Below are 24,827 nucleotides of genomic sequence, written 5' to 3' on the forward strand. Positions count from 1 at the left end.
TAAGACCAGACCATCTTGGTGTAATAAATCTCACTGTTTAACATTTCAATTCAATTTCAATTTGCATGTTATAAACAAGACTGGAAAAGAATAGTTTAACATCAAGTTCCATTTGCTTTACAAAAATAACTGTGGTTTAACAGTTACAGTTAAATGATGTTCTTACCATGATTTTGCTTGTCTCTGGGCATATACCTAGCCTACAATAAGACTCTTTACCCATATAATATGTTTTTCTCCACTGACATGGGCAATAAAAAACACGGTGTTCTAAGCACAGTTAGGCAACCAACATACTAACCATAGCTATTTTGGTAGCAATGGCACCTTACAAAGAGGTAGGCTCCACAAAGATAATGTGGCTAAAACTGAAGGAAGGAGGTCAAATTGTCAAAAATAGCTTCCTCTCAAACACAATAATCAGCCTTGTATCTGTATGTTCAAATTACAGGCTGTTTTGCATTGCAAACAACTTTGTGGCAAACCAAAAATATAGGCTTTTTTTTTTCCCCAATACATACATGCTGATTTACATTATCCTTTCTGTAGAAGTTTCCTCTGTCTTTAAAATAAAACAATCCCTTATTAAAATGTGTTGGGACTCTGAAATGAGAAAATAGTAGCTGGGATAATGTCATCTAAAGATAACCTCTCTCCTGTCATACTGCTGTGACTATAATCAGCATAATCACTTGAGTTCCTTTTTAAAAAAAAAAAAAAGATGCTGGCATGAACTGCCCATCAATGGGGTTCAGTTTCCAACATAATTTCACCCTTGTTCACACAGTTTAGTGTATGCTATTTTTTTCTGGAACCCAAGGGACAAAACTGAATTTTGAAGACTGGTAATCTTCTTGATGGGTAGCTTTTGTTAAAAAATTATTAATGAAAGAGCAATGCTCATTATTGTGTTGTCATGGCATAAAGGTGTTTTTTAATTCTTTATATAGAAATTAAGTTTCAATCTTAGCTTTATGTCCTACCATCATTTATAAGAAATCAAATACAAATAATAGAAGAAGAATTAGGGAGATTTATACCTAAACTTAAGGGAGTCAGAAGCCAGATACATATGACTACGTAAGCTGACAATTATAAATCATTTTGGGAAGGCTCCAGTTTACTTGGGTTATTCCAGGTAGCAATCATGTTTAAGGTATATCATTGTGACAGTATTGTCAAGCAGGAAATCTCTAAGGAGACAAAAAGATTCGGACATAGCCCTGGACTAATGACATACTCCTGTCTCCATACTCCTGACTATACGGACAGCAGTTAAGACTTTGAGCATAACTAACTGTTCTAAGGTCACTGTAGTATCTAGGCACAACCTTCCGTGCAAACCTTAAATAGCAAAACAAAAAAAACCCCAAAACATCAAACTCAGGCATGACCAGTTAAGAAACCACTCTTTGTAAACATCACTAAAATCATATGCTTTGTACTTTACCATTTCAAGTCCAGATTTTCAGCCTTCTGTTAGCAATCACAGTATAAGATTATAGGGTGAGATTTTTTCAAAGAAGTCAGCAGTTTCCATTCAGGCTAGAAAAGGAAGTAGCTAAGTTTCCTAAAATGCTGATCAACCAGCAAGTTCCAATCATTTTATGTGTTTTTAAAATATCATTATTTAAATTATTGTTTTTGTGGAAATTATTGTTTAATTTCAGGGTATGAATACAAGGTAAGCTCTTCTGAAATATGCTCCTTAATGCAGTTCGGAGAGCAACTGTTTGAAAAACATGTTTTCTTTTAGAAACATAGTTGTAAAAAACTTGCACCACTCTGAGCAAGTTGTAATCTGATCTCTTGGTGCAACCACAGTATTGCAATACTATCTATTTGCAGCAACAAAAGCCTTTCAGGTTTACCAAAACAAAAATAGAGATTTGAGGTAAGCAAGTTGGTGCACTCATTAGCTCTGCACCCTAAATAAATACTGAGTAGCTAAAGATCTGATTCTCTGGATTTAACCTGACAATATTGATTTTTGTCTTTTATTTTAAAAGGTGTATTTCTCTTTAACCTTCCAACCGTATAAATCAACATAAAGCTAAAGCTGGAATTTTGATCACAGTGTAAAGCTGTTTAACGAGGAGAAAGAAAAGAAGAAAATTTATATGATTGGATAAGGAGTGTGTTCACAGTAGTAGACAGAATACTTTTCAGTGAATAAACCCTAAAATCCAAAAACTTTGCTGCTTAAGCCTAACGTCTTTTTCATGCATTGCACAACAAATTCAAATCTTCATTTTAAAATGATACAGCACCAAAAAGGAGACCATAGGTGAATACATTTTCAGCAGGCATATGCATGAACATTAGACAAACAATTGGTACTGGGATACACAGTGTACATCCTTTGCCCTTTAGAGGAAAACCACCTTTCCTCAACTCAGTTATAAAGCACTATGTATGCTATAAACGGGTTAATGCAAAAATGATTAGAATCATCAGAGAACACAAATGAGTTGGACATGGGCCTGTACCCCACACCTGAAGTACAATCAGAAGTTCCCGCATACAGGAATACGAAGAAAAAGAATTCCTGGAGAGCCTTTTGCTATATAATATTCAAAGGATGCCACGATCCCAAAGACTTTGTCTAGAATCAAAACATCTAAAACTCATGGTTCAAGCTTCCTACCAATCCTACGCTGAAAAATGCTGTGTTAATTTTAACTCACAGTCATCTACTCTACCTGAATTTGTCTCTTATTGAAGAAACGAAGCTAGGAGCAGAAACTTATTACCACTCAAGTACATGCAGCTATGAAATAACTGAGGATTTGCTTTCAGTGTGTTACGACTTAACTGTACAGCGTTCTCCATTTTTTCACTCATTGCAGACTATATATTTAAAACATATTACAGTCTCTCAACTGAAGAATTATTTGTTCTCATTCCTTATCCTAAAACATATCAAAGTTAAAGTACATTGTTATTACGGGTGTCTAGGAAAGTAGAACATGTAGATCTAGAACTTTTAAGTGCTCTTTTCCTAATTAAGTTATTCACATTAGGTTAAAACGTTTCACTCAGGAATTTGCTGAATGACATTACTATGGCAACATTAGAGAAATGATTTCCATTTTTGGAAAGCTTTGTTATCCAGATTTTTTGCAGCATGACAAGCTAGTAGATCAATTCTGGGACCAGTGTTGCTTACTATAACCAAGAATCTGGGATTAAAAAAACTATGCAAGACTCTCTCTATGCAGGACACTGGATACTCACACACTGAATACTGGCCTAGTAACAAACTAGAAATTGAAGGTGCACTTAGGACTACAATAAGTAGACTGAATAGCCAATATCTTCTTCAAAAAAATCATGACAGCGAGCTCCTTACTATAGAACAGCAAACAACAACAGCAGAACAGCGAGATATTATAAAGTATGCCTTTCTTTGAGAGGTCATAAATTGATGGACCAGTACCTCTAGAACTAAAAAACTAGTGAAAAACACCAGAGAAAATAAGTCAGATTAGATTCCAGTTTATTGCAAATTGAGTTAATTAGCAATAACAGAGATTTGGGACTTTCAGTCTGAATAGCGATAAATTTCCTAGTACCTCTCTTAGAAGGGTTAAGCGAAAAGGAGCCATTTGCTCAAGAAAAGAGATGTCTCTGTAATTGCCATAAATGCCCAATGTCATCTCATCCTCAGCAATATGCGAATGAATAAATTCAAATATCTACTACCAGAAAGAGAATTTGCTTAGACTTATGTCAACTATACCAGGCATAACTGAACACCATATGCCATGAAGACACATGACTTACATTCATATTCATATGCGAGTAATGTGACATCATGTTTTTGTAGCAAATTAATTAAACGATGTTCAAGAAACGGTGGGGTAAGGGTAAAAATCAGATTACTAATTCTTATTACATACATTCAAAAATCTTTCTGTTTTTTATTGGTCTGTATAATTCAAAGAACAGAAGGCAAGATTATGGATTAACAAAGGTATCAGGAATATTTAGAAATAGGTTCCATTTAGCCAATAGCTTTCAGCCACCCTGGGCTTTATTTGAGAGTTGTATCTCTAAAAATCACAGAACGTAAACTTCCAGTTATATAGAAAGCCATAATATCCAGCATCCATTAAGTAATGATTAACTAGGACACAAAGGAGGCTGTAAATCTCTACTCTTCTATGCAGATTTTAGAAGTTGGCACAGCTGTCTTGCCCATAGCCTTTCCCTCCTACACTTTTGGAAACTAGGACCACAATCTTTCACTTTATTTACTGAAATTTCACTGTACTTGCTCCTCACTGAAGGCAGTCATTATAGACTCTCTCCTGCATAGTTCCATGCCAAAAGGCAGAACTATTTATGGATCTTTGTGGCAGGAGAGGTTAAGTAGGGATACTGATGGGAATTCAAGGCAAATCTTAAAATTCAGGATCTTGATCAGAATTCTTTAGGTGGGATGACAAAGGAAAAAGAATTGCAAATGTTATGCATATTATTCTTAGATGATCATGTACAGCAGAATACAATGAGCTGGGATTCATTCATTTTATTTTTATTTCTTTCATTTTCATTTCCAAGCATACATCTGGTTTGAGAAGGATCCTGATTCCCCCTATGATTTTCCACACTGAAAAGATCTCCTTGAGGTCTTTTCATGAACAGAAGTGCAGATCAATTTTTTCATTCGTGTTTCCTTTTGAAGAAGGATCAGCGACTAAAAGATGGCATACATTTGCATATCTAATAATGTGGAAAAAGCCATGGAATATTTATTACAGGTAATATTGTAGCTGCGACAATGTAAGGATTAAGGAAAAACTATTTTATGAGAGGGAAAAGGTATCTAATTAGATGAGCTGATACACTTGGGGGAAAAAACCCCAAACCCAAGACAGGTCAGCTTTCATGTTGCACAGACTCAATACAGATGGTTGTTCTATAGCCCTTTATGATCTTCCCTATGATGCACCTCCTGCTAATCCCCCAGATTCACAGCTGCCTGCTTAAGTATATGCTCTGTCCCCCTTTAACCTCTTTCCTTACAGCAGTCCCTCTGGTCCACAGGTGTTATCTACCTTTTCCTTGAAATTTATCTAACTAATTAACATGTTTAGGTAAACTCAGAACAACTGTTTACTGCCTGCTTCTGCTTCAGATCTGAGGGAGTGTGCCCCCCCAAAGCTTGTCTTTTTTCCAGCCATATATATTTCCTTGTCTCATAGAAGTTATTTCTTCCTACAAACCTTGTACAATTGAAGTGTCACCACTGTGTCTTTATAGTTTTCCTCCTATGGGTTTGGTAATACTATTTTGTAGATCTCTGAGTCATGAACTTGGCATTTGGTACTTCACCGGAAGCTGGTGGGTCTCGGTTTTCTGTTAGAGCCTCACTTTGCCCAAAGAAGAGATATACTAACAAGATGAAAGAGTAAGCAACTTACCAGAAGTGGAGGCTGAGAGAATGTTTTCAGTAGTAGACATAAACTGCTCCTTTGGTGAATTGCATTCATAGTTTACAGCTCCCCTTTGTCATACTCAATCTCTGACCAGATTAGGAACAACAGACTAGGTCCCAATTCTGCAAACATAAAACATAGTTTTGCATGTATGAGATAACAGATCTGCAGAATTTGCACTTCAAATTACATTTCATTTTCCTGTATAAAACTGGTTAATATGACAATATACATTTCACTAAAATGTTGCTTTTACATAAAGTAGACTGAAAGATCTAAAAGATGCTTACAAAATAGAAAACTGTCACTGAAAACATAAAGTTTATCTCGTAGGTAAGTGCTCACTACATTCAGGCATCTCTAGCTGTTAATTGTGCCTTCTTAAAACTCAGTAATTACCTGTCCTTACTGTGGCTCCTCTTCCTCAGTTTACTGCCTATTACAATACACCGTTTGTTACTGTAAAGTAATAAATGTCTCTACAGTAATATTTTATTGATGCATGGTTGTGTGTGGGAACAGAATCTACTGGCTGACCATCAGTATGATCCTTCAGTGTTTTACAGTAGAAAAATATCTGGCTTAAAAAGCAATGTGCATTCATGAGTGTGCAGTTTAACTGTATTTAATCTGATAAATCCTTTTAAGGACACATTGCATTATTTGCTGAATTTAAATTTGCTAATTACAATTTAATTGGAATTTGGAAGACATATATAATACTTGTATGCCAATTGAAACACTAACTCCTCATTCACAAAACTCTCCTTTTGGCCCTATGCACCTTTTTCATTAGGCCGCCAACTCAACAACAGGTCAAACGCCAAAATAAGTGGGAAATAATACATGGTTTGAGTAGGATATACCAGCTTTTCTAATTACAAAAAAAAGGGAAATAGAAATGAACAATTCTAAACATTTTCTACAATCAAGCAAGCTATAATATATAAAATAACCAAAAAGTATAGAAACATAATTCTGTCATGGCATCATCCTAGGAATAGCATAAGCTACCTATACTCTTATTTCTCTCGAGTCCACAAAAACTGTCTTGAACATCTTCCTTGATAGTTCCCTGCTGGAGATGAATCAGGAGTACAGAACATGTATGAGAATTATCAAACTAGAATGAAGAATGTACAGGTTGTGCAACTAGACTTCTCCATTTTTCTGACCAACAGATCTCATCAAGTCACAAACTGAAGTACCATTCTTGTCCCTTAAAGTGAGTTCTTTAGTCCATTTTTGCTTCAGAAGAGGAGCTGTGTTAGATGGATTAAAGTATTGCTCTTTTAAATGAACGAAACCAGTCTTCTCTGTTCTTTCTGTTCTATATAAATAGTTTCCCTTCTTGCTCTGCTGACAGTCACATAACCTAAACTCATATGTGGTATATGAGCATAAATTCATATGTGGTATATGATCTGGTTCATAAATTACAATACTTATTTTGACACAACTGATGATATATTCAATGCACAAATACAGATACTAGAAATATTCAGGTTTTTTACTCTTACTAAACTTTTTGGATAAGCTCTGATGAAGCCTTCTAGAAACGGAGATAATATTACTTGAATGTTTCAGACTTAACAAAATGCTTGCTTAGAGGCCTAAAATGAAGTTGTTTGCAGTTTTCTAAGTAGAATGCCTGTGTTTATTATCATAACTATAGGTACAAAAAGGACTAAATGTACTGTTTCTAAATTTGGCATGCATACTATCAAATAGCTTAAAACATCTATACATTTTAAAAAAAAAAAAGGCAATTGAATCAGCATTCTGAGTTTTGGCTTAGAAAGGGATGTTAAAACACTGCCAGACTGCTCATATTTTGTTATCTAAAGCAGTGAAATATGCTTTGAAAATGTAAAAAATGAAAAGCTGTAGATTAAAATTTTTTACGAAAAGACATGTTCATAGAGGTCCCAGGAATTACAGTCAGTTACGATCGCTAACCTTAAGAAAAAAAAAAATCCTATGACCTCAAGGTAATCATTAATTGCTACATGTAAAGGCAGAACATCATGTGACGGAATAGGGTATTGTAGTATGGAGTTAATAGCTAAGTTCTTGTTTTCATTTGATCACCTCAGCCACAAGCAAGGAAACTCCAATATGATTTTTGCCATGCTCCTGAGGCTCAGGTGACTTGAAGAGGCCTTCCATAATCCCTTATTCTTAGCAGAGATTATCTTAACTCCAGAGTTCCTCATAGCAGCACTCTTTATGCAGCACACACAGAGGAAAGAGATTTGCAGCAAGACAAGCGTGTGGGGAGGCGGAAGGTTGTGTATTATTCAATCTTTCAGGAGTTATGTCTGTTACTAAATGACTACACAGTTAAACAAGCTGTATCTTTTGTACAGGGGGGTCATTTGGAAATAAGGTGATATTCAAACAGAACACTTAAATCAGTCTAAAGAACTCGGGCACTCAGTTCGCTTGCTCTATCTATACTATAGTGTGCGTTAGTATCAATAAAGACATATATTATACGTCCAAATTCCAGGTGGGATTGTTCAACATATGTTGCTACAGCTTTTCTGCTACTAACAAATAAAAAAGTGAGATTACCGCTAGCTTCGATAGGCCTACAAATTCCACAGTATAATAAATATATCCATCAAGTAATCTCTTATAGAGTTTCACCAGTGTAAGAGCTAGGAGGTTATGATGACACTCAACATGCTCCTGAAGACAAAAGCTCAAAATATAGGATTGTGTTTTCCTATGGTACTTCAAGTCAGACCAGACACGCAAAACAATTTAAAAGTTTTGACTTGCTAGAGCCCTTGCTTTATTTCCTCTCTTGTCTTTTTTAACGCTTCTACTTAAAAGATTATTTGTAACAACCAGCAAAAAGAAAAAAAGAATCTGCTTCAAACAACAATAAACTAGGTCAAGTCTCTACGTACCAGAATTCTTAAAATCAACGTTCCAGCTTGAGTTTACATAGTGCATTTGTTTCCAGCAAAGCACATCTTACCTTTATTTTTGTCAATTACGTGCATCATCTTAAACGTTATTTTCTCTGGGAATTGCTGCTCCTTGTATAACTGCAAAAAAATAAAAAAGGTCACATTCTACCTTCTTAAGGTCACAATATAAGTTGTCACTCATGTTACTATAGAAACAGAGTGGATTTCGTCATTTTAATGCATGCAGTGATAATTGTTTTTATTTTAGTCCATGGATAGGTAGTTAATGGTGCCAGCTGCAGTTAGCACAGACACAGACTCTTGTCATTTAAGCACAAAGCTGCTGCCTCTTGCCCTGTCGCTATGAGCTCCCCTAACCAACAGCAATTCATAGGGGAACGGTCAGGCAGAAAGAAGAGCTGTTCTCGGGCCTTATTCCTAGGGTTGAAATAGAATTCCCTATAGGAATCATGTTTTCATACAAAAGAGAAACAAACAAATGGCAGCACATAGTGCTTCTTCATGTTGTCTAGTCAGATCACTGCAGAAAAACTGGGTTCTACGTTGCAGCTTATAAAATTTGGACAGCACTGAAAAAAACGTTCTGCTGCCATCCTGCTATCCATGACACGAGCTTTCTCTAGAAAGTACAGCTGGATATTAGGAGTATAAGGTTGCAATTAACGCAGGTCCCTGTGCAACTGTATATTTCAACCTTGGTGTTTTAAGCAGATTAACAAGCATGAAAGTAAATGAAAATACTATGGTTCTGTGAGGTTACAGCTATTACATATATGCTCAGACTTACACTCATTTCGAATGTAATACACAAATGGATATATAACAGAGAATAAAATCATAAATGAAAACAATGTGAGATAAGAGGGCCGCTGTCCAAATTCGGGGGTCATCCAGTCCCTACCCAAAATTAGGCTGCATCAATTTGAAAACTGTTGTCATCTAAAATAAGCACTTAATGGTCCCCCACACAGAACACTATAACACGTGAGGATCCCCGGTGTTTTTGGATACCATCTTTTCCAGGAAAGAAAAGATTTCCTGGAAAATCTTTTTTTCAGGAAATACACATACTGCCTAGCACTGACATTTTCTTCCATGTCTTGTATCCGACATGAGTTCTGCCTCAATCTAGAAAGTGCACCACACCTTTAGGTCCTGTTGGTATCTATCTGTTCATTACTTTTGCCAACTATACAGGCCCGCTCCGTACTGTCTTTGAAAGGTCACGGCAACGGGGAAGGGTTCTTGAAAAAGGCAAACATCATCCCTGATGTCAAGGAGGAAGATCTGGGGAGCTACAGGCCAGTCAGTCTAAGCTAAACGCCCAGAAAAATTATGGAGCAAATCCTTGCGGAAGCCGTTTCCAAGCGCATGAAGAACAAGAATGACTGGGAACACTCAATATGGATTTGCCAAGGCAAATATCGCTTCACCAACCTGACAACTTTATAGGATTAGATGACTGGTTCAGTGGGGTAGGGCGTGGAAGTAGATAGATATTGTAAACCTTGGCTTTAACGCAGCCTTTCACATAGACTCTCATAGTATCCTTAGAGCAAAACTGGTGAAGTGTGGACTGGTAAAGTGGACCGTGAGGGTGGAAAATTGGCTGGGCTATTGGGCTCGAAGGGTTGTGATCTGCAGTGTAAAGTCCAACTGGTGGCATCCTTCTGAGGCCAATACGGGGGCAAGAATCATTCAGAGTCTTTAATAATGACCCAGATGATGGGAGAAAATGCAATTTGAACACCACCAAATTAGGGGGAATGCTGATATGCACAAGGGCCACTATTCACAGGGATCTCAGTAGAGAGAAGAAATGGGTTTTCAGGAACTTTGTGAAGTTCAACAAAGGCAAACACATGAGTATAGGCTGTGGAATGATTGGACAGAAAGCAGCTTTGCAGTAAAGATCTCGGGAATCTTAGTGGACAGTAATTTGAACATGAGTCAGCAGTATGTTCTTGCAGCAAAGATGGCCAACTGCACACTGGGTGGTATTAGAAAAGCAAAGCCAGCAGGTTGAAGGAAGTGATTACTCCCCTCTATTCATGACTTATGAGGCCATTTCTGGAGCACTGTGTCTAGTTTTTTATTTCCCAATATGGAAAGACATGACAGACTGAAGCAAGTCCAATGGGCGATCACCAAAACGATCAGGGGGCTGAAGCACATGACACGTGAGGAGAGGCTGAGAAAACTGGATTTGTTCAGCTGTAAGGAGAGAAGGCTCAGGGAGACTTCTGCTACCCACTGGGAGGATATGGAGAAAATGGAACCGGACTCTGCCTGGAGGTGCACACAATAGGAGGACAAGAGGCAACAGATCCAACTTGGAACATGGAAAATTTCAGTCATACAGGAGAATTTTTTATTTTTTACCACGAGGGTAGTCAAACATTGGAACAGGAGCCCAGAGAGATTACGGTATCTAAATCCTTGGAGATATTCAAAGCTTGACTGGACAAGGCTCTGAGCTATTTGCTCTACGTTGTCTCTGCACTGAACAGGGGGGCTGGATTAGATGATTTTCAACTTAAATTACTCTATGCTTCTATGGTAAGTCTGTGCCAGAAGAGTGAGAATGGCAGTCTAGAACAAAAACAATTTTAAACAATACAAATCTGAAATTCCCTCCTTTTTTTTTTTTTCCCCCTCAAGATAGGCATTCAGAGCAGCGTGTTCAGTAACTCTTTTCTACTGAAGCATAAGGTTAAGTGGTTCTTCTTAGCATTCATGACAGTCATTCATCTTTGATATTAGCTCTACTACTACTACAAGATCCAAAATAAATTTTTGTACATATTATCTGTTGGGATAGACATTTCATATATTCTCAATCTTACACTGATGTACTTTTTCTTAAATTTCTGTTAACCTGAAAATAAATTTTGTTCCTTTAGATTTAATCCAGCAGTTGCGACTCTTTCCAGTCACTCTTACCATTTTCCCCTTGATCAGTATACCACAAATGTAAAGCTTTACAGCCCTCCATATCAGCTGTATTTTTTTAATGACCTTTCCTACAAAACACTTCAATCATAAACTACAGAAGTATACTACGGAAGTATTTCTTTTCGCCAAAGAAAGCATTGAGTATGCATGCGCACGTTTCTGCTTTTCTATCTTTTTCTTTTCACAAATTAGAAGTCTGCCAAGGCACCCAGATTTGTTTAAAAAAAGTAAACAAACAAAACAAAAACACCTCTCCCCCAACACTGCTTTTGCCATAACCTTTTTTTTTTTTTTCTTTCTTTTTTTGGCTATGGGAAGGTGTTTCCCTTTTTCATATATATCTAATATTTTCAATCTGTGTGCAAATATAGGTTCTTTTTTTCTTCCTTCCGCTACCACCATCACTAAGCGTATTCTGTGCATTTCCTTCCTTACCCTAGGACTGTCAAAGTAAAAAACTACTCTGCTCTTACAAAATCCATCTTATGGTAAGGGGAACTTTGCTTGGGGTATGTCATGTATCCTAAAAAACAAGCATTCTTTTCCCAAATATTATTACAGGTGGTAGGTTTTTTAGATTTTTTTTTTTTTAAAAGCATGCCTGTTAATAAATTATTTTTTCTCATTTGAAATTTCTAATTTCTCATTTTTTCTCATTTGAAACTACCCACACACCTTGCTCATGTACTTCCTTGAGGATAATTCTGCTTTCTTTTAAGAGTATTAATGGTGTTTCTGATAGCACCTGGTCATCAGCGTTTAAAGTAAAAGCTACAAACACTGTACTTACTTTCAGCTTGACAGCCTACTCATTAATTCTGCATTATATCTATTTGTCCTATTTTTTCTCCTATGAAAGAACCACTGCCAACATTGCTGTGTCATCTGTACATTGCACATATTGCTAGCCAGTTCAAACTTGCAAAATGACGTAATCTATTGCATGTCACGCAACTTCTTCTGCAGGCTAGCCATTGGCATACGTGTAAGCCGTTAAAACAACAACGGCTTACCACTGTTTATGCTAGCTCTGAGAGTCCCGCATGTTGTTATGCCCATTTTTCTGCACATTTTGGATTCTTAATTCTGTTAGCAAAGTTAGAACACCATTTACACTCCAAATGCTTCCTTACAGATTAGGGAGATTATGGTGCTTGACACATTTCAGCTACTTAGTTCAGAACTAATTCTGAACCTTTTTTTTTTTGTTCCAGATTCCACCTACCATTCCTGGTTCCTACCAGGAACCTGGTTAGCGTCTTTCTCATATTGCAACATTTAGTTCTGTGGACTCAAAACTAGAATTTTTTTTAAAAAAAAAGCACACTCTGATTACCTTCCAGAGGTCTCAATTTCATGTGGAATGCACATTTTCTGTGTAGACTTCTACACTAGAAATCACCCCTTGGATTCCTCGACTCAGTAAGTCATTTTTCCATGTTCCTTCCAGTCGTTCTTGAACGTATCAATCACAGAATCACAAAACGGTTGAGGTTGCAAAGGACCTCTGGAGATCATCTAGTCCAACCTCCCTGCTCAAGCAGGGTCAGCTAGAGCGCATTGCACAGGATTGCGTCCAGGTGAGTTTTGAATATCTCCAGGGATGAAAAATTCCATAACCCCTCTGGGCAACCTATTCCATTTGCCTGTTGTCCTGTGGCTGGGCACCACTGGGAAGAGTCCGGCCCCATCCTCTTGACACCCTCCCTTCACATACCTGTACACATTGATCAGATCGCCTCTCAGTCTTCTCTTCTCCAGGCTCAACAGGCCCAGCTCTCTCAGCCTTTCTTCATAGGAGAGATGCTCCAGTCCCCTCATCATCTCTTTGTAGCCCTTCGCTGCATTCTCTCCGGTAGCGCCATGTCTCTCTTGTACTGGGGAGCCCAGAATTGGACACAGTACTCCAATATGCCTAAGAACTCACATTCCAGAGTGTTTTAAATAAATGGTTTCTGTACTAAGTTATCCTTAAATACTGACTATTCACTGGGATAAAAGGAAGCATCATCTGCTTTCTTTTTGCTCTGATCTTCATCATTTGTTTACATACTATGCATTCCAACTGGAAGTCAGCTGGGGTAGGAACAGGTGAATTTTTTACTTTAAGCAGTATTTTCAACATTTGCATCACTTTTTACACGGGTCTTTTTCTGTAATTTATTTTGCTGCAGATTTATGTTGTTACTCTTTTTTACAAGCATACTTAATTCTATGCAAAAGAGAAGCAGGCAGACCCACCTTGGAATCTAAATACAACACAAAGTTCAGTCTAGATGTAAAGAATCTTGATCACCTGAAGATAATACTTTAAAGGTTTGAGGAGGGGAGGAAGTATTATTTTCTTGGTAAGTTAACACAGTACATAGAAATGAAACTGATCATTTGACCTAGAAAAATAAAGGGGGAATATGCATCCATTGTTTGAAATAAATAGTCCTCTTACGTCTGTCCAGATGATGTCTGCTATCGGAACTAAGGTCTAAACACCAGTTTTTCCTCATCTCACCTCCTTAGTAACAATATCCATGATAAAGATCACTGCAGCAGTTCATGCTGCAAAACCTTGCTTAAACTAGGGACTGTTAATGAAATAAATCTTCTTTTGTTACTTCCAGTTAACTCATCCACAGGCAGATGAATCGATCTGAAGAAAACAAAAAGCCTCCCAGAAAGCCATGTTTCTGTTTTGTTTTTTTTGTTTTGTTTTTTTCAGAGAAACTCCATTCTGAATATGCATTATACATTTTAGGATTATTAGCACAAACACAAATCAGCATTCAGGTGCAAAGATCTCAAATTGTCCTCTATTGCTCCTTTTTATTATAAATAATAAACACGTAGAATGATAAGGCTCCTAATCTAGGCACCTCAATTATAGCTGCATAAAATTACATGGATTAAATCCAAATAAAGATTTCATCCAAAAGATCTGCAAATGGAAAAATCTAACACGGGTGAAAAACACACTGAAAAACATGGATCATTTGCATACGTGGAAGTGTTTTTGGAGAGGTTTTTACACGCGAGTTTGAAGCTATGGTGAATATCAAGCCTACAAATTGAGCCTGACCCTAGAACGCTTACCTCAACAGCCAAAATAACTGGCAAAATAATTGGCTCAAGGCCGAAAGACCATTTGGAACTACCAAAGGGAGCTTTCTCAAGCAAAGTTATAGGCTATACTCTCCATCATGCCATTTGGAAACCTATGAATTCTCTGAAATATTATTATAGGTAATGATATCCTAAGCAGAAAATAACCCAAACTTAACGTAGCTACATAATTTAACCTCCTCCAAATGCATCAAACAACACTTAGTAAAATTGCTTTTAGTTTGACTTCTTCAGAGCCCAGGAGTATTCTCTGAATCCACTCATTTAAGTCATGAGAGATTATATAAAGTACTGGAACCATCCTTGGAAATCCTGAAATGATTTTACTAAAAAGAAAAATGACATATAATCATTACTTTAGGTTTGCATGTTAGTTACGCAATATAAATAATTAAATTACACTAACAAACTCAGCTGAATAAAAAGGTAAGTAATCGGCTGAAATCATTCAAACACACAAATTAAGTACAAATTACAACATATAGCCATATCCTCATCCCCCCCTCCCCCAAAAGAGAAAGTATTAATCTGTATACAACTGTATTAAGTTTTCTGCTTGGGACATCAGTCACTTTACTGTGGAGAATGTATGATTTTACCTATGCTATAACAAAGAGAACAGCCCATAATTTTCTTTGAGAAGGTGCCATTTGGTAGTTACAAACACTTCCTATCTTTTGGCCTTGAAATAATTAGTTAAAATTATTTTGGCTGTTGAGGTAAAGGCTCTCGGGTTGGTCTGCATGAACTGTAGACTTCCAGTCACAGAGAACTTCAGTTACTCATAGTCAGCCTGAAGGGTAACTGGAGAGAGTAAGTCTGTTTTCTCCAAATTAGTGTTGCTTATAGAGTTCAGCATCAAAAGTGTCACATATCTTTTATTACAAGAAGCAAGAGGTACTGAGTCTCGTCTACAATACTGAAGTTTTGCCCAAAAATGGGCCATGCGTTATGCGAAACAATAGCAAAATACATAATCTACTGTAATCTGCACTCTCTGGCATTATGAGAAAATAACGTTGCTTTTTAGAACAAGTTTCTGTTAATTCTCTAAATTGGCTATCGCAATTTTTAAGATTATTTGAAGAACAGTAAATCAAATATGAACAGATACTACACAACTCTTTCCACCCTAATAATTTACTTTTTCTTCAGTTTTGTCCCACATAGAACTTGCTGAGTTGAGCGCTCTTTCTTACTGCATAATTAGAACTAATATGGAATAACTACCATAACTTAAGAAATTGAAATTGTTATTCTATATTAAAATTATCTTTACTACTTTTACTAAGATTTGACTGGAACCATAAAAGATTTATTCCCAATCAGTTATTCTAGTTCATGTCAATTTGCTTATAATTAATGAAAGTTATGGGGAGTATTATCACCTTCTTGTAAGAGATGCAGCTAATGTGCAGTTTAAATATTAATGAGCATATTCTTTATAAGGATAACTGCAATGCTTAATGTAGATTATTAGCCAAGCAGACAATTGCTTTTTTTTTTTTTTTTTTTCAAATTAAGCTGCTTCAAATCAATAGGTTTACAGGCTAACTATTAAGCACCATTTTCTGTGCTTAGCCTTCCTTGTCCAACACCATGAATTATACAAAGCGTATACAGGATTATATTTCCCTCTCACATATGTCTGCGCAATTTAGTTCTGCAAATCTCTTAGAAGCCATCAATACTATATGGAAGACAGTTCACTCTGTTCGTCAGTTTGCCCCAATCTAGAACTGATAAAAATGCTGTAATGAATTATAACAGTGTTTCATCCACAAATAGACATTTATGCAAAGTATTATGAAAACTGAATTGTAGATAAAATTATACTTGGAAACGTCTGGTTAGACATCCCATCTGTGACCACAGAAAATTATAACAGACAAAATGTCGATGGTATTATAATTCATGAATATCAGTAATGACATTAGACATTGCTGGGCAGATAACACCTAGCAATCACTGAGCCGTACGGGTCTTGCGTATAGTTCTTTCACTGTTCACTTCTCCAAAAATTCTAGGAATTGTAATATGCAGATTCTATGCCATAAGTTTTTACGTTGCACACCCCTGCATGCCTCTGACTACTGAGGTTTTCCCAATTCCTTGGGAGTTCCTTTCTGTTATTCTGGATAAAGAAGAGTTGACACAATACATACATATCCTACATGTTTTGTATTTAGATCAGATCAGCTACACATACACAGTAGCTCCGAACAGGTCACCTTATGTCCAATAATTCCAGATAGGTTTGTTATACGTGTCCATTCCCAAGCATGTTAGATTTACTATATAAGGAAATAGACATTTGTTCAGAAATACAGTAATTGTAATTTAAGCTGTACATCAGGTGCATAGTAAATGCAATGTTTCTCCAAAACGTTGCACGTACTGCACACGTGCTCCACAGCGCATATACACATAGAACTTCCTAATAAATCCCAAGCAACTGTGATAACCCTGTCTTTTCTGAACCTTTTTAGGCAAACAGCCAGACTGGAAAGATTCTGCTGCAGTCCTACTAGCTATAGTTGGTAATAATTCACTTCCCAGCAGGTTTATATAAAACCATCTCAGAGGAAAAACAAGATTCTAGTTCTCATCTATTTGAAAAGAACCCAGTGGAAAGAGAACTGAGCGTGTTCTGTGCAAATGTGGCTTGCTACATAAAGTTTGAAACGACTGTGACTATGACTCCTGTTTATCTGGCCCTGGCACATTTGCCCACAACCTGGCTCATCTGCTCAGGCCAGGCATTGAGCTGTGAGTTGGAACAGGAATGAAATGTGATCAGTAATGTGGTGTTGGCTGTTTTATTTTTACAAATGTGTGTTTTGAGCAAGTAGAGCTGAAATAAATAGACCATAATAAGCAAAGAATATTTTAGGCATATTTCAGCAGCCAGCTTGACTCCCATAACACTTTGTTATGGTACACTTGCTAAATACTTCATCTTCATTAATATTTCTACAATGTGACACAATATACTGTTTTCTAAGCTGAACTTAATCAGAGTGCACCGTGTAGCAAAAAGACAAGAAAACTGGGTAAGAGATAACATACAGTGATATGAAGCACAGCAGTACAATTAGAATTTGAACTGTGATAGATCATCAAAAAAAAGCATTGCTTTCACATCCCAAACATTAAGTAGTGTGTTCAGTTTCCTTGTAGTTCCCTAGCACTCTGCTTAGCTACAGTGGTAAACCAGGCATGCACATATAATTTACAGCTGTCAGCATAAAAACAGCAGGAAAAGTGCCATTTCTCCAAATGGAGCAAAATTGAAACATGTAAGAAAAGCCTGCAACATTTCAAGATAAGTAATCTGTGTAAATATAGTAGTCATCATTGCTTTGATGAACCATAAAATTGTACAATGGTGAGTGAACTCAAAGCCACTTGGAAAAAATTCCAACCGTTTGGAAAAAATTAAAAAAATCCAAAATCAATTTTTGAACTACTTACATGGGGCTGCGTGTCTCCTTATTCATTTCAGAGAAAATAGGTGAGAGAATCTTGGTCTTTGGTAAGATTAAATATACAGCTCCAGAGAGATCATCCTGAGATATGGTAATGTCTGCCTCCTGGATTTGAGGAACTGATCAGGAAATAAAAAAAATTCAAACTACCATTTAGCAAATTTATGGTATTTATGCATAGGTTGCTTTATGAACAGTGATTGCTTGAACTCTTTTCTTAAAAGTTATTAGAACTCCAGGGTAAGCCTTATTTCACATGACAGTTCAGAGAATACAGGAAAAATGCAGTTCTGTGAGAAATCCAGACAGATTTTGCATAAAAACAAGTTTGCTTTATCATAGATGCCTTTTGTATGCAGCTGCTATTTTTCTTGACAGTTTTTGTATTTTCATTGTATTTCACTATGTTTCGCACCATGTGTGCAGGGAACACGACAACAAGCAGAAACAGCCCGACGTGTATCAAGATGCATTTGACCTGGAAAAACAGCTTGCCTTTTATTTAGGACTTGTTACGACAGTACAGTTCCTGCTCTTATACCACTGGTACCTTACTTCAAGCTGCTATCCTTCTTCACTCATCCTCCTATCAATGTTAGCAGCATAGGAGCTCTGGTTACCGTAATATTTATCACTAAGCATGCAAGAGCAACCAGGAGCAATCTCCTGTGACTTCAGTAGTGTTACTGCATCAATCTGCCAAAAGCTGGAAACTGATCCAGAAAACTGCACTTCCATGATGAGGGTGTTTGATTCCCATAGGCCTATGCTATAAATAAAAATGTAACATTTTGCATATATATCTAGGACTTCTGGATATGGGGGAGAGGACATGAAGAACCGGAAGTTAACCCATTTACTTCACCAAGTAAGATTATTACGTTATTTCAAGTTTATACAGCTTAAACTAATCCAGTTGTTCTTCACAGTTCCTCTGTATTTTACCTACAATAAATTTCTAAAAAACAGCAATCCATCAAGATGTAGATTTTCAGTGAGATTCAATGAAAAGCTATTCCTCATTTCAAGTTCTTCTCTATTTATTTCCATTTATAGTCATTTATACGTTTAGTGAATAAACAAAAACACCCCTATGGTACATAGTAAAATATAATAAGGAATGTTATAGGCATTCTAGTGGAAAGCAACTAGCAGAGTACTTGGATAAGATCCTTTTCCATTAAGCTAGCACAGACAGATTAAGATTGCAAGGATACCTATTTACACAATCAGCCTGCATTTGAAAATATGAATAGACATTCTTCCACACCACAAATGTAACTGCACCTATATAATATTTTGCATGTATAAATGCATGTTTACAAGGTCAAACACGACCTTCTGTTTGCTCACAGCTGCCTCAACAATTTAGTCAATATTTTCCAGAGTTCTGCTGAGAAATCCGCTACGTGGTATGAACAATAGAACTTGGGAATCACTAAAGATAAAGCCTGATAAACACTGAGTAAGTACTTGTTGTAGGAGATGTAGATACTTAGAATTTGTCTCACATCATTCTTTGACCAAATAATAAAACTTTTACTACAGATGTTCACAAAGAACTTGATCAGGATTACAGCAGTGATGTATCAGGCGCTTTTGTACAGTTCCTATCCGTATTTCTGTTCTCTATATATCGTAAAGCTCAGTGAGAAACGTTGCCCCTAGGACAGACAACATGCAGAAGTCTTCCTAGATAATGAAATGAAGATGCCTGATGTAACGAAGCTAACAGTCTATCAGCTTAACTGAGCATCCAGTATCACCTACAATAATCCTAACAGAGTGCAGAGAGGAAGCCTTTCTCTCAGCGGTCATTAAATTCTCAACACACAGTTCAATGGGAGATAAATAATCTATAGATCCCTCACCCATTCATATTATATGAATGAATATCTAGAGCTCACAGAGCACTTAATAGAACTTTTTAGACACTAATATGGAATATTTCCAAGTCACTCTCCCTTAGGATGTATGTGCAGCTATTAAGAGAGAGTTTTGAGAGACAGGATATTATTTATTAACAACATTTTAATGCAGGCTGCCTTGTTCAGTAAAGCAAATTTGGTTTGAGGGGGGGGAAAAAAAAAAAAAAAAACCTTCTGCATCAGTTCTTAAAATGATTCAGGTAATATTCTGTCTGATCGAAAGACTAGCCAATTTCCTCCTGACCGCATCCTTCTTTGCTCTGACGGAGAATGCAATGGAATACAGGCCTGGAGGCACATTCTAGAGTAAAAATATTTTTAGGTTTTTATTTCCCTGGCTGGATAGAACTATATTAAATATAGATTACCTTTCATGACTAGAGATAAAACTGAATGAGAGAAGGGAAAAAGTCACTGAATAAGAGAGAAGTATGGCAGTGAACGTATATCATATGTGCAGTAGATAATACGGTATAGAGAAAGCTAATGTACATGCACATTCTATCAAGCAAAACAACACACACAATACTTCTGTGGGAAGCTACTTCAGTATTAATCAGTTATGAATATATTCTTTCTTTAATTCCAATCATCCTTGAACGTACAAGGCCTTGTTTGTAAATGCCTTGTGTACAAAATGGGATCCAAGCCCAGCAGCTTTAATTTACACAGCAGCGTCCCTGGATATAGAGAATACGTAACAATTTTTCATTTTTAAAAGTCTTGATTTTAAATTCAATTATATTTGTATGACACATACAAATGCTTTGTTTTACTTGGCTAGCCTTGCAAAATGTAATAGTACTATTTTGATAAGGATCCTGAATATAGCTCTTCTTAAAAATTAAATGAAAAGCTGTTCTTTCAATTAAGTTTTCACTGTTATTGGTATAATCAATAAATTAGAATCTTCCTATTATTATTTCAAATATTTGGATTTGGCTTTTCATTGAGACTTCAGGAGAACTTCTTCTTTCGAGGAAAAAAATTCATACTGTTTAGAAGTGCACTTGCCTTTAGTACAAGTTGCTACAGACCAAAGAAATAACAACAGAATTCTCACTGTGACGTAGCTGGCTAGGCATACGTCACGAATGAAGTGGGAAGAAATTGTTCAGTTTTAGCTAAAGAAAAAAGATTGCTGGGAGGGACTGTAGTGGAATGTGTTTGACTATACACTGTAAAGTTTAGTGGTAGACAAGGGCAAAAACATTAAACCCTATGTTTTAAAAGACTATCCCCAATTTTTCCATTTAATTCAAGCCTCGCATAGCCAAACTCTTCTGTCTGAGGAAATCAAAGATTTTTCAAAGAACGGCTTGCAACATGTGAGCTATTCATGTTACTTTTAGCAGAAGTAGCACACCTTCTCTTTAAAAACACTGCTTTGTCTAGTCCAGAATCCACATTTACTGAGCTGATCTGGAAGTTTCTTCCTTTCATTTATAGGTCTCAATACCTTTTTAGTATTTTAAAATATTAAACACTAAATTAAAACTCAAGGGCAGACACAAAGGAAAAAAATCCTCTCCGCACCCTTTACACACGTTTTTCTGGTCTGCTTTATATGTACCAATGACCTCTTAAAGAAAGAGAAGCAACTAGAGCTTCTACTTCCAAAACAGCAGTAATAATAAGGTGCCTAACTAGACAGCCAGTGTAATAGAGTACTGCATTTTTTCAGAGTATTCTTTGATTTTTTTCCCCCCCACAGAATCTTATTTTGTGACTTACTATAGAAATAATTCTTTTCCCAAAACGGCCTGGCAGACATCTGAAACACAGACCAGCTCAGACACTGGAAAAGTTAGTGGACGCAGCTCTGGCTAGCGTTTTCTACAGAATCAATACTACCACTTAGCTGTGACTGGCTGAGTTTAAGGGCTCTCCTCCAAAAATAATGCAGAACTCTACCTTCGTGTATTGCATAGAAGTGAAAAACATTCAAGTTCACTATCTTTCTTTTGATGAAGGACTGTTCAGGTTGAAATTCCATATTAAAATATAATGCTGATTTATGTAAAGTAAGAATCATTAAATAATAGTGAAGTATCCACAACCCAAGTCAGTAATGTTTAAATACTTTCAATTCAAGGTTCTGTTTCTGGATACTTAACTTTTTTTTTTTCCTTGGTTGAAATTTTGAAATTGTTCACAGACAAATGAGGAAACTAAAAAAAGCCTTTTTAATTATCTACTTAGATGAGAGATGGCTTAATTTAACAATCTAAGGTGTTAAGAAGAGCGTGCTAAGTGTATGAAGTCCAATTTATTATAGAGGGCCAGAATACTACCCTGCAAGCGATCAAGTATCATACTTCTTCTAAAAAATACCTTGAGGAAACTCCGAATGCACTATAGAGTGTAGAGCATAATATTTCCCCTCATATTGAGCTGCCTACACTTCACAGTAGCTAAAACCACGTGTTAGAAGCATCCATCCACTTTTATCGCTCTTTCCAAGAAGCGGGTGTCAGCATAGTGAAATTATTTCTACCAGCAACGGTCCCCGCGCAACTCCAAACTTTTGCTTTACAAATATCATTACTATTTTATCCCTTTTCCTACAGTTACATCATCTTCTACCAATGTCTCTCTAAAGGATGGTTCACTTGAAAACCTTCCAAGTTACGAAAGAGCCATAATCCTGTTCATCTTCAACACTGGTATAAACCAGCTGGAGTCTGTAGACAGGCATGGGCTCATTCCAGACCTGAATTTCATACTCTGTGTTTACATTAATTGTTTCACCATTTAAAACAAATGTTTATTTAAAGCTGATTGAGGTAAGAGCTGACACAGTGTGCCATTTATATCATCAGTGCCTTTGCCACTCCATCTCAGCAGGTTTTACTTTGAAGAAGCAAAAATAGCTTCATCAGACACAGAAGGAAAATCTTAAAGCTCCGGTTAATCAGCAGCAGTCTGAGGAGAGAACAGTAAAGTAATGAAATCTCCACTTCTGAATAATTTTATTGGGAAGCAGTCACAGATTTCAGCATAAATTAATTCAGAGCATCCAGCTCAGTCTTCAGCTAGATGAATCAGTCAAGAACTAAAGCTAACTTCTCAGCTCTTCAAGGCATACTCTTTAGGGTAGGATACAGAAAGATCAACTCTTTTTTTCTTTTTGGCACTGAAAGCTTAATATTTTTCCTATGTAGGAAATCTACTTCTTACAAAAGAGAAACCACATAGTTACTGACAGTGGTAATAACCTGATGTTGCCAATATTCCAACAAACACCAATAATCTCGACATATGAGAAGGCACACAGAGATATTCAGACTCTAAATACGCTTAGACATTCTTTGCTTTTTTCCTCTTAGTTTAGTGAACGTGGCACCCCAAGTACCAGAGTATTTCTGAGAGTACGTATTGACACTACCTATAACCAGACTGCAAATATGAAAAAAGTATTTAACTGAAAAATATAAAAAAGAATCATAACTGGATTACTATGGTCATTTATGCCAACAATAAATTCAATATTATTTAACAAGTAGGAACAATTAACACAGTGAAGCAATGCCATACACTCATCAGTGCACTGTAGAAACTTGCTAGTATATGTTTTTTAGGGTAACTGTAGATTTGTTTGGAGTAATCCTCCTCTCTTCCCTTGCCCCACCCCCCTTCTAATTTCACAAGAACGGACCTGACTCATAACACCCTAGTACCTGTGTACTGCAGTAGAGTGAGGTTTTCCAAGCTTTCCATTAAACAAATCCCAAGAGGTTATTCAACAACACCTTAGACCAACAATACCATTTGCCTGGCTAAATTTCCAAGACTGACATCTACATTAATATCAGCATTCCTATGAAAACTATAGGCACAAATGACTATTTAAAATCATTCCACTTTTGGCTTGCAAACCAACCAACGTATGAACGCTAACACTTTCGGTACATGCATACCATCAGGAAGTACAAAAATACAGAGTTTATTTTAAAAGGGCTTATGAGATCAGGAATTCTGAATCATCCTAAGAACACTGATATACGAGATGCAATGCTACCCTGCAGACAGTGAAAACACTTTGAATAGCAGTGGCCAGTAGGAGTCCTCTACAAAGCCGTTTGTGGCCTATTTTTCAAGTTTAGCATAGGTATATAAGATTTAAAGTAAATGTTTGTACTTCGGAAGATAAGCATCTAGATTTACTGTTCTCTTTAAAGAGAAGAAATTAATTTAGAAAAGACCAGAAGTATATTTAATAAAAATGTAATTAGCTTTGAAACCTTTAAAAAATTGAATTTGTGATGGAGTAAATACAAAATATACTTCTCTAGAAGTCTACATATTAAAGATTTGTTATTAATGCAAAACATTTACAGACATCTGTCTCACTTTGCACACTAAGAACTTTATAGAAATAGCTATCAAATACTTACCTAACTTACACAATACCTATTTCTAATTTTAAAAGATGAGAAGGCAAGAGGCGTAAAATGAGAACAAAATACATGAGGAAGAAAAGTGTCTGAAAGTGATATACAGCGATATACCTGACGATTTTGAAAATAAAAGTATATGCAGAAGAAACTATGTACTTTTCAACAGATTTTGACCAGGTACGTACAAGCAGGGAGGAAAATGACACAGTTAAATGCATGAAGGAAAGTGTTATTTTGTCTACAAAATAGGGGTGTTGTTTGGCACAGTAAAGTGATTCTACTTTTTGCAAAGGATTTTTTAAAAGTGTTCGTGTCTGTCTGATATGAATTATTACCTGTCCATGAAAAAGCCAAACGTAAACTCTGAATGCTCATGGAACTTGTATTCTAGCAGTGCTTCTGAGCTTTTGCAAAACAGCATCGGCCCTGGAGACTTAGTGCTACTGAGCTGCTGGGTGCCATTTCCATTGCCACGGACAAAAAAACGTTCCTGGAGAATACACAGGTCAAGGGAACTGAAGAACACAGGAGTCCAAGGTGGTGGGACACGAAC

General features: G+C 36.5%; 1 protein-coding gene across 2 annotated transcripts in view; it reads right to left on the reverse strand.

Moving 5' to 3' along the window:
• The window catches only part of ESRP2 (epithelial splicing regulatory protein 2), a 203,438-nt gene that overhangs the window by 156,140 nt on the left and 22,471 nt on the right, over positions 1–24,827 (reverse strand). For both annotated transcript variants that reach the window (XR_011143350.1, XM_068956449.1), the window contains exons 3-5: positions 17,933–18,065; positions 8,434–8,503; positions 5,430–5,566 (exon numbers count right to left, since the gene is read on the reverse strand). The gene's annotated coding sequence lies outside the window, so the exon portion shown is untranslated. The remainder of the gene's footprint in view (positions 1–5,429; positions 5,567–8,433; positions 8,504–17,932; positions 18,066–24,827) is intronic.

The sequence above is a fragment of the Struthio camelus genome, chromosome 10, assembly GCF_040807025.1.
Source record: "Struthio camelus isolate bStrCam1 chromosome 10, bStrCam1.hap1, whole genome shotgun sequence".
NCBI lineage: Eukaryota > Metazoa > Chordata > Aves > Struthioniformes > Struthionidae > Struthio > Struthio camelus.